Genomic DNA, 14,372 nt, shown 5'->3' with positions numbered 1-14,372 from the left:
CCAGTCCTGTGGTTTAACCGCTAAATCATACATCCTCATTCCTCCCTGGAAACAGTATAAGATGTTCATTAGATCGAGCACTGTTTCTTGCATTAAGACGACACAGCCTGGCTTGGGGACATGTAGATTGCCCAGCAGCCCCGATGTCTCGGGGGAGTGACAATCACACTTTGTTCCCAGTTTGCTCCAGTTTCAAACAGAGTGGAAGCAAGACAGATGAGGAGAAGCATAAGAAGAAAATAGTAATGTGTATGTTCCCGTAGAGGAGGGAAACAGGAATGGGGCCTACTAGGAGTGGAGAAGAAGTCTTAGCTATACTGTGATAGGCACTATACAAGACAGCCAGAAGGATGAGTGGAAGAGATACTGGGGACTGTGACTGAGTTTATGCACCCAAGACAAAAAAGGAAGGTGTTGAAGCAGACACTTGGAAGCAGGACTTGCCCTAGGTGGAGCTGAGTTGGGAGATGCCCAGCTGAGGAAATGATATTCTTCTTGCGAGAAAGTGCACTGATCTGAGCAGTCAGGCAGGCCTTTGGAGCAGTTTCCCAGTCTTGCTGCCTGCCAAAGGAGATGAGTTCCCTGACTGTAAATGGATCTAGCGTGGCCTTGGTTGAAAGAAGTGAGCCCTTTGGTCTTACCACCATTTACATTTGGACAGCAGTAACTCTTTATTATAAATTTCTTTTTGCCTAAAGTTAACTGGGCAGGGGCCTGACTTAACCTCTCAAGAGGGGCAGTATCAGCTGGGCAGTGGCCATACCAGCAGGATCTTCCACAGGGCGCAAGATGAGAAGACCTGCTGGGAAGGAAGAAAAAAGGTGAAGCCTGAGGGACTGGGGAAGTAATCAAAACAAAATTGTTCCTTATTTAAAATTCAATATTGCCAAGCATGGAGCCCTGCTGTTGGAGGCAGTGGTACTAAGACCTGCTCCTCTGCAGCCTTTGAACTCATGGGCCCCCTGAGAATTTTAGAGGAAGTGACTCCAAAACCAACGTGATAACTAATGGAATAGACAAAAGATAAAATTTTCAGAAGTACTTAAGTGACTTAAGAGCCTAGATCCCATTTTCAAAAGTGATGTAGGCATTCAAGAGCCTAAGTCCCACTGATTTTCAATTAGTCTTATCCCCATCTTTACCCCAAAGGCAAGTTGGGCCCCAGAGATAGAGCATTCAGACTTCAAAACATAAATTCCTCTAGAACCTCTGTACATCAAGCTCTGGCCTTCCTACAGCCCTTTTCAACCTCTCAACAGGTCAGCTTTTTCTCCATTCTGTAGACCTTGCAGAAAGAGATTCTGTAACACATTTGCTCCTCTACCCATCCCATAATTCTCAGACATCTAAATGTTTCATTGTGTGAACCACCAGGTTGGGTGCTAGGGATCACTGGTGGTGCTTGAACCATAGTTTGAGAACTTCTATTAAAGAAGAAAGAAAGAAAAAAATCCCGTGTTTAGATAAGCAGTTTTATTTTATTTTGTCTTCAGTAGGAGGCTACATCTACACTACACACCACTGGCATGCAGTGAATGTAGCTACATGCCATAATGAAAACACCCTATATGGATACAGCCCACATCTACATGTGCCAGTGAAAAGCTCTGGCAGAAGGGAGGCAGCAGGGGAAGGCTTCTGTAGATCCCCCTCCTGCCAAAGCCTTTCCCAGGTCCTGGAGTCCTTTCCTGCGCGTTTAAAGGCTCCAGTAGCAGGACATTACACAGCTAAAAACATCAGAGTAGATGGGGAGGCATGGCTTGGGTGAGTAGAAATCTGTGTAGGGTGTGTACTCCCATACATACCCTTCAGGCAGGTCTTTTCACCCAAGCTGTCTCTCACAGTATATACTAGGGTGACCAGATGTTCCAAATTTATAGGGATAGTCCTGATTTTTGGGTCTTTTTCTTATAGAGGCTCCTATTACCCCTCACCCCCTGTTCTGATTTTTCACATTTGTTGTCTGGTCACCCTAGTATACACTGCTATTTATACCCATGGTGGAGCACTACGTGAGTACGTACACTCCACGACCCTGAAAGAAGCATGCAGATAGACCCTTACACAATGCAGCGTTGTCAGCACAAGCTGAAGACCAGTTGTTTGGGGGTCCAATGCAATGCACATTAAAGTCCATGGGAGTCTTTTGTTGACTTTAGTGGGCACTGGAATAGGCCTCAAGTAAAGATGTGTTAAATCCCATGAATACTTTGTCAGTGTATCAGTGGGTCTGCTTGGCTTGAGGGGAGTACTTTTTAACATTACAAATAAGAGGAAAATATCTTTTTGTGATTCTCAGAATCACACAGTGTAAGTGTAAGCCAAGGTCATATCCCAAAGATTTCTGTATTAGAGATATTATCTAATAATTTACCTTGCTTGTATGATCTTGATACCAGAGTAACCATTTTCCATTGCTTCTTGCACTGGTTTATATCACATATTTAAAGTTTCATTGCATTGCCTACCACCTCAGTTCTCTCATCTAGTTTAGGAAATAGCTAAGGAAAAAAATACACTCATTTTGATCTTTCCTGTGAAGCTTAGATTGAGATAAGAGTGAAACATCTGACTATATTACAAACATACATAAGATGATATGAAAACACCACTAGCATTTTTAATTAATTTCTCTTAAGTAGTGCAGTCAGTGGAAATAATATTATATGACTGCAATTGAGACTAGAGACTTTATGGATGAAAAATTGTAAATTAAGGGCAAAACTAGTGATACATTTCCCATTCATAGTTATTTCCACACAAAAATGATTTTTAATTTGTATATTTCCAAAAGGTAACCCCTGACACTAGGATCTGTTGATTTCTCCCAGTACCTTCTGATTTGCACTGGGGTTTATGTTAGCAATTATCATTGCCAAGAAAGTAATTGAAATACATAATTTAGTTGATACAAAATATCACTCTGTAGTTTCGGAAACAGTTTAAATCATGTGTTATTTATTTCTGCTTCCAGAAGTGTGAGAAGCTATACATTATGCCTTTTTTTAAAAAGTTGAAATGTATTGCAAATATGAAAGTTTTTTTCCTGACAATTTTACATGCAATTTCATATGCAAAAGGTAAGGGTAGTGAGAACACTGCCAAACAGTGAACAGTCTCTAAAAATGAAGGCAAGATGGCCATAGAGCAGCTAGTAAATCAGGAAAAGATTTAATCTCCACCATGGAGAGAGATAGCAGAAGAAAGTCTCAAGAAAAATCAAGCCAAATATCAGTGATTAGGTAAATCTATTTTGGGGGGGGGGGGGGAAGAATAGATAAAGTAAGAAATGTTTTCTCTTATCTGCAAGTAAAGAGTCCATTACAAGCATTAATCAGAACAATGTTCTGAGACAAAATCAGAGGACTTGGGGGGAAGAACCTTGTGTGATGTGTACAAGTTATTGAGAAATCACTGAACTCCACTTCTAAAACAGTGCTTTCACAATCTTGGGTACTTTTAAATTAGGAGAGACTGGCCGGATTATTACGAAGGCTTCCATTATATTTTGCAGAAATATAATGGCAGTTTGAACATAAACATACAGAAACCAAAAAAGCCACTCATAATAAGCCTACAATAACTTCATGAATCTCAACAACATTTTTAGTTTTCAACAGAAAAGTAGCAGAGAGGTGTAATTGTCCACAAAAGTTGTCAACAGGTGCATCAGATATGCTAGCCACGTGGCTTTTGCAGAGCAATATCACCACCACATCATTTTGATTTTTGAAAGTTCACACTGCAAAATAAACCCAGCAGTTTTTGCATGCAGGGCTGTTGAACATATGGAAGGGCCAGGAGCAAGGGCCTTGTAATAAATAGCTCAGAGATTCATAGGAAACCCTGATCCAGCCCCTGTGGGACTCCCCCTCATTACAGGCAGCATTGGTGACTCATATTTGCATCGCATATGCAAATACAGCAACACACTGATTAACAACCCTAGAATTTTATTGAGAATTTATGACTCGTAGAACTACTGGGTCTATTTTGGGTTGCGAATCTTTCATGATAAAATGTACATAACGAATTTCAAAAGGTACTTGTCATTTTCTTTTTGCCCCTTCAAATGCAATATTCTGAAATAGAAAATCCAGGAAAGGACTTTAGAAGCAGAAATACCTAGAAATGATAGTGGAGAGAAAATTAGAAATGAACTTGCAGTGCAATATGCCAGGGAAAAAATGACAATAGGTCAGATTGCAAAACCCTGCTCATGTTTGATAAATATAACAGTAATGAGACTCCAAGACCAGATGGTGTTCACCCAAAAGTTCTGAAGGAACTCAAACATGAAATTGCAGAACTACTAACTGTAGTATGTAACCTATCACTTAAATCTGCTTCTCTGTCAGTTGACTGGAGGATAGCTTATGTGATACCAATTTTTTTAAGAAGGCTCTAGAGGCAATTGTGGCAATTACAGGATGGTAAATCTAACTTCAGTACCAGGCAAATTGGTTTGAAACTATAGTAAAGAACCGAATTATCAGACACTTAGATGAACATAATTTATTGGGGAAGAGTCAACATGGCTTCTGTAAAGGGAAATCGTGCCTTGCCAATCTATTAGAATTCTTTGAGGACAACAATTGTGGACCAGGGTGATCCAGTGGATACAGTGTACTTTCGGAAAGCCTTTGACAAGGTTCCTCACCAATGACTCTTAAGCAAAAGTAGGCAGTCATGGGATAAGAGGGAAGGTTCTCTCATGGATCAGTAAGTGGTTAAAAGACAGGAAACAAAGGGTAGAAATCAGTGGTGAGTTTTCAAAATGGAGAGAGATAAATAGTGGTGTCCCCTAGGGATCTGTATTGGTATCAGTGATGTTCAACATACTCAAATGATCTGGAAAAAGGGGTGGACATTTGCAAATGATACAAAATTACTCAAGATACTTAAGTCCAAGGCATGCTACAAAAAGTTACAAAGGGATCTCACAAAACTGAGTGACTGGGCAACAAAATGGCAGACGAAATTCAATGCTGATAAATGCAAAGTAATGCACATTGGAAAACATAATCCCAACTATACATACAAAATGGTATCTAAATTAGATGTTACCACTCAGGAAAGAGATCTTTGACTCATTGTGAATAGTTCTCTGAAAACATCCACTCAATGTGTACCAGCAGTCAAAAAAAAAGCTAACAATGTTAGGAATCATTAGGAAAGGGATAGATAGTAAGAGAGTAACTATCATAATGCCATTATATAAGTAATCCATGGTACACCCACAGTTTGAATACTGTGTTCAGTTCTGGTCACCCCATCTCAAAAAACATACATTAGAAATGGAAAAGGTACAGAGAAGGGCAAGAAAAATTATTAAAGAAACAGCTTCCAAATAAGGAGAGATTATAAAGACAGAGACTGTTCAGCTTGGAAAAGAATTGACTAAGGGGGATATGATAGAGGTCTATAAAATCATGAATGGCATGGAAAAAAAGTGTTATTTATCCCTTGACATAACACAAGAACTAGAGGTCACCCAATGAAATTAATAAGCAGCAGGTTTAAAACAAACAAAAGGAAGTACTACTTCACACAACACACAGTCAACTTGTGGAACTCATTGTCAGGGGATGTTGTGCAGGCCAAAACTACAATGGAGTTCAAAAAAACAGCTAGATAAGTTCATGAATGATAGGTCAGCAATGGCAATTAGCCAAGGTGGTCAGGGATGCAGCCCCATGCTCTGGATGTTCCTAGCCTCTGACTGCCAGAAGCTGGGAGTGGATGACAGGGGATGGCTAACTCAATGATTGCCTGTTCTCTTCATTCCCTCTGAAGCACCTGGTACTGACTGCTGTTGGAAGGCAAAATACCGGGCTCAACAGACCATTGATCTGACCCAGTATGGCCATTCTTATGATCACCAACATGCCTAAGGGTTCACATTGTAGCCCCTATATGATTTAGGGCTAAATAGGCAGTGGCACAAGTCATGTACCAGATAGATCAGTATTGCATAGAAAAGTTAAGAGCATCTAGCATGTCAGCCACAATTGTGGTTGCCAGAAGACAACCAGTTGGAGGGAATTCAAAAGAACAAGAAACGTGATTAAAAGCTTAGAGGGATTGATTTAGGAGGAAAGTGTAAAATTTCTAACTATATATAGTTTGACTAAAGGATGTATGAAGGGACATAACTGTCTACAAGCACTGGAAAGATATAAACACCAAGGAAGGAGTGGGTTTATTTATAGACTATAAAAAGTAGTAATGAAATACAATTAAAGAAATTACAACTTAAATTGGCTATCAGGAAATCTTTCAAAACAGTAAGCTGAAAGTCAAAGGGACAGTCTCAAGTGGTAAAAAACCTGTTGCTAGCACGACTAACAACTAGACTGGACAAACCCCTCAAGAACATGCCATGGAGAGTATGCTGCATTTTCTACTGCAGGGCAGGAACTTACTTTGTGCCTTGGGTTTTATCATGTAACGCTGAATCTATATCCCTCTTTGTCTCAAGAGGCTATTATCTGCTATAGTGATTGGGGAGACCAGTTTGTTGGGACAGGTTCTGAGGGCACATACTGTATATTCAAAGCCTCTCTTCCTCTTCATAGTACCTTCCTTAACATCTAGTAATATTTCATAACTCTTAGCAGGATACTTTTAATCTTCTATTTCTTTGTTCGAATTTATGTATGTTTGTTCAGTGTGTTAATACTAAACAGATATGCTATCGTCTACATTACTAATCATGATAGAATTTTTCATTTTAAACCTTGGGATAGAAATCTCAATGTTTCTGTGCTGAAAATCTCAGAAGTTTTGTTTACCTCTAGTCCCCCCACTTAATAATAAGGAAAGCATGTCACAGACTTACTGAAAAGGCAAGCTTAATTGAGAGAGTGGAGTATGAGGAGCGGTTGTGGGCTTAACTAAAACCCTTTCAGAAACACGTCTCACAGCAACACATATCATCCCTGCCCACCCTAGAAAAAATGACTGATCATTGACACAGTTCCCCATTATTGTCCAACCACATTAACTGCTGTTGACTATTAGCATAGACATGGCTTAATAAATAGCACCATCACTGCACAAATATACTGTGATGAAGCAGTCCACCACCGAGGGAGAAGAGCCATGGGGTGGAAGGAAGCCACAGAGGGAGTGAATCTACAATGGCATCCTAATTATATCAGTCTCCTGCCTTAAAGAAATCTAACATGGAAATCTAGGGCAGAGCTAAAGGAGGTACCAGTTGCAGGGTACACACTGCAAAGCTTGTCCCCTCCATTCAAACAACTCACTAAACTAGCAAATTTAGACTAAACACACATGCCTTAGGAAATATTCCCCTAAAATGGGAATGACTAACCTTCTTGTGCTTCTGGTTCTGTGGCACAGGAAAAACCAGCAGCTGTATATACTCATTGCTGTGAGATGCCATCTTGAATCTCACAGGTAGGGTTGATAGTGTGGCTAACATATACCGGGTAGTCTCACACAGCGCCACATGGTGGCAGGAAAGCAGCATTGCACTCTTCCAGTGAGAATGGGAATCTGGAAATACCATATTAAGGTTTTTTTCCTATTTATTTTTCTTTTCACTAGAGCTGGATGGTGTTGGTATTTCTTTGGTTCCTGCTGGCCTCAGAAATGTAAAAGTCACATTGTTTTAATGGGATAAGGAGGTGGGATAGCTATAGGGAAAATAGCATAGAATGAAGGAGGGCTGAAGCCCAAGGGAGGAATCATCAGTGGCCATAAATTGGGTCTTTAAGATCTAGTTTCAGAATCAACAGGGGCAGAGTTTTCAAACAAAACCAGCTTTCTTGTTAAAGGGTTATTGCTCATATTAATACCCGAAGCTGTGTATGAAGATTCAGTCTGCTTTTTAGGGAACAAAAGGCATTAAACAAAAGGCATTAAATCATATAAGATAGCATCTTGGCTAGTAACCATGTTGTTTCTTCACATTGAATCAGCCTGAGTCTACAGCCAAGCCACAATAGGGTGACAAACTGTACAAGGTCTAAATAAAACAAGGCATAGTTTGTTCCAGAACAAATATAAAATGAATGCAGTTTATTGGTACTGCCAGTCCAATAGTTGCATTTAACAACCAGCATAAGCCAATGCAAAAGACAGCCCCTCAAATCAGTAGCTCCCCATTCTCAGAAACAAATTCAATGCCCATTGGGGAGAGGGGTAATGACCTTATGTGATCCCAATAATAATAAAAGAGCAGCAAAGGGAACAGTTACAAAAGCATTATAAACAGATCCAAGAAGGGCTGATGGTTTTTTATTTCCTGTCTGTATTTAAGCAGTGTAAGTTTATGCTTTCTGGTCACAATGTACCTGAAACAAGCAATATAAATAAGAGTGTAAGCTATACTTTATCTTCAGCAGCTACTCTCCAAAGCTTAAACTAGTATTTCACCAAAACAAGCTTAAATGGATTGCTTCTGTAGTGAGGGAAGAGGAGAGCTAGCTAATAAGTCACATGATTAATGATACTTTTCAGTATATATGTGATTTCTTTAGTGTTATTTGGTGTGTGCTTTTCACCTCTTCTGAAATTAAAGGTTTGAACTGTGTCCCCAGCTGTTTATTATGGGGTCTCTAGCGTTCTGCCTTACCAAAAATTGTTCAGAAGTTGGCTAGTGATGGACTCTTATTTACATTATGCCAAGTCCTCTTTCCTTCTCCCCTCTCCTGAGGCCCCCTTCTCCAAAAGTCTGAGTTTAGTGTTGTGGTGAGGGTTTTTTTATTTCTTTTTGCAGCTCCATATCCTTGTTACTCTGATCTTGTGAAACTTTTTATGATCTTTCCCTGACAGCATCCTCACAAATTTCTTTCACGTAGTGCACTAATTTTCCCACAGCCTACCTGGCTCTCTCTGCACATGATTGAAAACTGAATAGTCCAATCAGGAGGCATCTGAGTATCCTATGAAGTTGTCATTGTATATATTTCTAGCCTAATTTTGACTTTAGCCATTTCATAAATATTCTGCCAGGGAAGTTGACGTCTCCTATTGGTTTTTTACTTACTTCCTCAAAGAAATTGCAAAGTAACAAGAAATGTTTTGTTCTCTCTTCCTTGAGAATTCCAGCCTCTGCACTGTCTGCTACAAGAGGCTAGGTTGACTTTTCTTCTAGTAAGATCTCAGACAGTCAGGATGATCCCTTTTTGTGTAGCTTCCAAAACTGGAGACATTTTCTTAGTTTAACATCTTTAGTTTGCAATATTTTTTAAAGCCCCTTGTTTGTATCACTATCTCAATGTTCTTTGAGGTTCTAATTTGGAAGTTTTGTTCCTTCTCGCTAGTTCTTCCACAGAATGAGTAGGCAAATTCACTCCTTTCTCTGGGTTTCCTTATTCACCATTTAATTATTTTTTAAAGTTTAACAATTCATTAAGATTGGTTACACACAAACAGGAATAATCTAAGCATAATTTATATATTTGCCGCATACAGGGGGGTCATCTAGTGTTTGATGTGAGTATAAAGAGTATATCTATGTATGTTAAATGCATTGTCACAAGTACAAGTCTATTGCAAGTCAGGATCACTATTCTCTTTAGGATATTAAGGCATGTGACAAATATTCTGTGGTATTCAGGCATTCAACATAGAGCAGAGACTCTCAGGGGGTGAGGGGGGCTCCCCTGAGTGGGGGCATGAAATGTATTCTGGTGTGTGTGAGAGAAGCTTTAGGGGGAAAAAAATCTCCCTGCACACATTTTACCCACAGCAATAGATAACTAGGAAAGCTACTGGTAATTCTCCAAACATATCAGGTCCTCAGATGGCACTGTGCATTTTGACAGATTTCTATTAAGCTTCCATAGCATTATACAAAGTTGTTGCCATCTGTACATTAATCCGTTTGCTCTGATGTGGTGTGTACATTTAATTGTAAGCATCAACCACAATCACAGTTTTGCTTTTGCTCTTGTTACAATGGATTGTTGGAGCTGTTTGAATCAATGCCTTACTGATTTTATATTTAATATTTAGTGAGTTGCATTTTGATTTTTTTTATCAGTATCTGTATGTGTGGTGGGAGGGGACATAAACTGCAGACACAAAGGAAGCACTAGTGTAGAGTTTATCTATATAGCTGTGGAGTAGACATCTTCCAATTTAGATTACATTCTAGGTCCAGTCCCTGTGAAAGTTTTGTATCTTCTGCCTATTAGTTTCCTTCCTTACATTGATCAACAGTGTCATGTTCCCAGTGGATGGAGGAGTTGTATGCAGTCATGATCATAGATGGAGCAGTATCAGTACCTAATCCTATAGAGGATTTTGAATATCAGGAAAAGTCTTCAGCTGAACTCTGTATTCAATGGGGAGCCAGCGTACAATACAGAAATAGGATGATGTACACACAGCAACCTGTGTTCTTAAGCTGACGGTTGCTGCATTTTGTATCAGTTGGAGTTTTATCAGGGGATGGGATTTCATTCCTAAATATAAAGAGCAAACATTGACTCCTCTCTTTGTTCAAATTCCACCAGATCATATACAATTTTGAGATAAACCTTAAGGAATCACATCATCTCCTGAGCTGCAACGTGGAGTTATCATCACCAAACAGGTATGCACCATGCAGTCTGTAAAGAATTCATTCACGGAACTGAGTGCTCTGCATGAAAGCAGAGAGAAGTGAGGCGGGTGTCTTCAAAGAGGGCAGACGGAAGGGTGACCACAGGTGTTGTCTTGCTATTTGTTGTACTAGAAGGCACCATTGCTTTTCTTTGGAAGACCATATTCTAGTTCTCAGTGCCCCTGATAGTAAAGAAACAACTTCTCTTCTAAAAGTAAAAAAAACTCTCTCCCTGTTGTAGGTGAGAAGTTTGACAAAATAAATAAGTCTGGGGTGGAAGCTGGAGATAAGACCAGTTCTATGAGACAAAGGAAAGTGGCCCAGGCTCATGAGCTACTAAATGCCTTCACATTGACTTTGCATACTCATAACTCCATTGGGAGTTGAAGGTGTTTAATATCTTGTAGCAGTGGGAGAGCTGCTGGGAACAAAGGACATGTCTACACTTGCAGCTGGGAGGGTGATTCCCAGCTCAAGGAGATGTACCCTAGCTCTCATTGAGCTAAAACACTGAAGATGGTAGCATAGCATAGGTGCACTTGCAACCCCTCATACTAGCCACTTGAGTAGATACCCACAGGCTCCAACTGTTTGACTGGGTGTGGCTAGCCCCTCCTACCACACACTACTATTTTCAGCGTGCTCGTGCAATAAGAGCTAGTACGAGTGTGTCTACATGAGCTGGGACTCACACCCTGCCTCTCCAAGCAAACATACTCACAGAGCAGAGGTTGCTGTTCTCTGCAGAACCTGCCTGCTGTCAGCATGCAGCCCCCAGGGAGCGGATAGAACAGTTGCCGCAGTACAGTCTGGTGCAGAGCAGTTCATTCATTTGGAGGAGAAGGGATTGAGGGACAGAGCTTGATTTAGGCTTGGCTGTTCCCCAACCTAGTTAAAGTATCAAAGATTTTCAGGTTTCAGCGCTGTTTCTTTAAATAATGGTAGTGGTGCAGGGTCAGGCTATTTGTCCTGTATCTCAGTTTTCAATCTGAGTATCTCTTATAAGCTTGCAACCCACACCACTCCTTTCACAAGCCTATTAGTTTTGTAGATTGCTCCAGCTCCCTCCTCCAGGTAGGAGAGAGTAGGAATGGCTGTCTGCTGAACCGACAGACCTGCCAAATGAGGGGGAAGAGTTACCTGCACTTGGTCAGTATTGTTTACTGTTTCCAGATGCTCCTTAATATAATCTTTTAATATCAATTTCACATAAAAATCCACTGCTAATTAAAAAAAAACAGCACCCTGGTGTACGGCTTACAGGGTCATTCTCATTAAATATAGCCTATTCTAAAAGTCCAGTGCATGTGTGTGTATAGGCCATCTGTACTAGCAGAGGGAAGGAAATAAGATGGTACTTATCACACCTCATTTGGGCCTTGTGTGCAAAAGTTAAAAGATCAACATGTTTTTCAGTGTTCTTACCTTCCCCCAGCACCCTCTGGCATATTTCTCTCTGATCATAGCAGCTGGGTGTATCTCATTTTCCTTGATGATGCAACACACACACACCCTCAATTGGGTCTGCTTCTGAATTCCTTGCACACCCTAAATGCTCACTGATGTTGATGGGAGATTCGAGTGGGCAAGAAATGAAGAAGTTGCTGTGTTCAGGAGCCTGTATAAGAGCTGGCTCCTTTTATTTCAGAGCCTGCTTCCTTTTCCTTTTTTCATCAATTTTTAAAAGTGCAGGGTGGAAAAGATAGCAGTTCTATAACACCTTGCAAAGGGAAAAGAAATCCTGTAGTTCTTGGCCCTTACTAAAGGCAGAACACCAATTTTTGTTGGGAGTTTTACCTGAGTAAGGAGTGAAAGGTTTTTATACTGTTCACAACTGTTCTTTTCCCCCTAAACTAGCAGTTCCAGAAGAAATTGTCTCTGTATCTCAGATATTGCCTAGACTGTCTTCAATTTATATGGAACAAACAATGTTTTCAACTCTAATAAACTGTTTATTTTGAACCCATAGAACAAGAATATGGATCCTTTTCATGCTGCTTTGATTAGATGGGTGAAAGAGTTTACTAGCTCACACAATACTCCAAGTCGTAGGTTCAATCAACATGAAGACTGAAGATTTATTGGCCAGAATGGGCTGAGGGCACCAGTCCAGAGACAAGTCATCTCTGTACATTTCCACAGGTTTATGGCACAGCCTAAGAAGATCTCACCCCACAGAGATGCATTTGCAATGTAGATATAATAGATTAGTAAAGTTAGTAAATCTTGGGGGCCTATTTTTTAAATTGTTACTACTCTCTGTGGTGGATGAACAGGAAAGGGTTGAAGGGTACAAGAAACCCACTTCCAGGAAAAAGGGAACTTCTGTTATCTTGATCTTCATCAACTCCCTTCCCTCCTCATGCTTTTCAGACTGCTTGGGAAATGAATAGAGCAGTGCCTTCAACAAAGCCCTACTGTACACCTATAGAAATTTTACTGCTGACTTCAAACACAGCAGGTGCAGGCCCTGTATTTCTTAAATTTTGCATAGGGTTGTCCACCTTGTCACAATGTTAGAGAACTAGCTTGTGCATATGAGGGATGGGCCTGCTCTGAAACAACTGAGCCATAAAATCCTCTTAAGCGCTCGAGGGAGTGCATCCTACATGGCCACCCAGTTCCACGGGCTTGCAGGAAAAGGCCCTACCCACTCTCTCTCTTTCTCACTTCTTTTGGGTTCAGGTGTGTCCCAAGGAAGAATCCTGTACTTAAAATAATTCAGGGACTGCAACTGTGGCCAATCTTTGCACATGGGTGCAGGTGCAAAGGAAAACTCCTTATGCATCCCCATGCCCCTGCTAAATGCATTTATGTGAAGGTTAACTATCATCTGCTGTTGCTATTCTGATGGATGGATTACTGAAATCTGACACTACCTGAAGAGAAAATTGCCTTGAAATTCTGCTTCTCTGAAGACCATGTTGCAGGATTCTCACTCCAGCATTTTAGTTTCCCAGCACAAGACTGGCAATACCCTTTCTCTCCCCCCCTATTCTTAAGGATTTTTACCCTTGGGGGCAGCAGCAGAGGAGATCATGAGTCAGAGCCTTACTAATTGTCCTACAGCATCCACTCTCACATAGAAATAATGTGCTACAACATTGTAATCATAGCTAGATTGACAGTGCAGCTCCCCCACTAGGAGACTGCCTTGAAATTGTTGATCCAGGTCTTCACAGGATCGGGGCCATGGCTTATTGATAGGGCCCTACCAAATTCACAGTCCATTTCAGTCAATGTCATGGTTATAAGATTTTAAAAGCCATATAGATCTCATGATTTCAGCTATTTAAATCTGAAATGTTATGTTGTAATTGTAAAGGTCCTGACTCAAAAAGGAGCTTGGGGGAGGGTCTCATGGTTATTTAGGGGGGAGTTGCAGTGCTGCTGCTGGTGGCAGCACTGCCTTCAGAGCTGGGCTCCCAGCCATCAGCCACTGCTCTTCAGCTGCCCAGCTCTGAAGGCAGAGCTGCTGCCAGCAGTAACAGAGAAGTAGGGTGGGAATACCATACCATCCATGCTTTCTGTGCTGCTACCTGCAGAGCCGGGTGCCTGGCTAACAGATGCTGCTTTCCCACCCACCCCACCCAAGCTCTGAAGACAGCACAGAAGTAAGGGTGGCAATTCTACAGCCCCCCTAAAATAACCTTGTGACCCCCCTGCAACTCCCTTTTGGGTCAGGACTCCCAATTTGAGAAATGTTGGTCTCCCCTGTAAAATCTGTATAGTATAGGGTAAAAGGACAAGACCCCAGATTTCACAGGAGGAGATGAGATTTTATAGTCTG

At 40.9% G+C, this 14,372-nt stretch overlaps 2 long non-coding RNA genes across 2 annotated transcripts in view; one reads left to right on the top strand and one right to left on the bottom strand.

Annotated features, from left to right (window-relative positions):
* Window positions 1-14,372, bottom strand: part of LOC120374322 — a 91,499-nt gene that overhangs the window by 67,379 nt on the left and 9,748 nt on the right. Inside the window, exon 4 of the long non-coding RNA XR_005586004.1 lies at window positions 725-799. This is a non-coding gene — a long non-coding RNA (uncharacterized LOC120374322). The remainder of the gene's footprint in view (window positions 1-724; window positions 800-14,372) is intronic.
* LOC120374323 lies at window positions 7,495-13,328 on the top strand. The gene is made up of 3 exons (XR_005586005.1): window positions 7,495-7,543; window positions 10,494-10,573; window positions 12,552-13,328. It is a non-coding gene; the product is annotated as an uncharacterized LOC120374323 (long non-coding RNA).

The sequence above is a fragment of the Mauremys reevesii genome, linkage group 11 (assembly GCF_016161935.1).
Source record: "Mauremys reevesii isolate NIE-2019 linkage group 11, ASM1616193v1, whole genome shotgun sequence".
Lineage (NCBI taxonomy): Eukaryota > Metazoa > Chordata > Testudines > Geoemydidae > Mauremys > Mauremys reevesii.
This window is presented reverse-complemented; position numbering and strand designations above follow the sequence as displayed.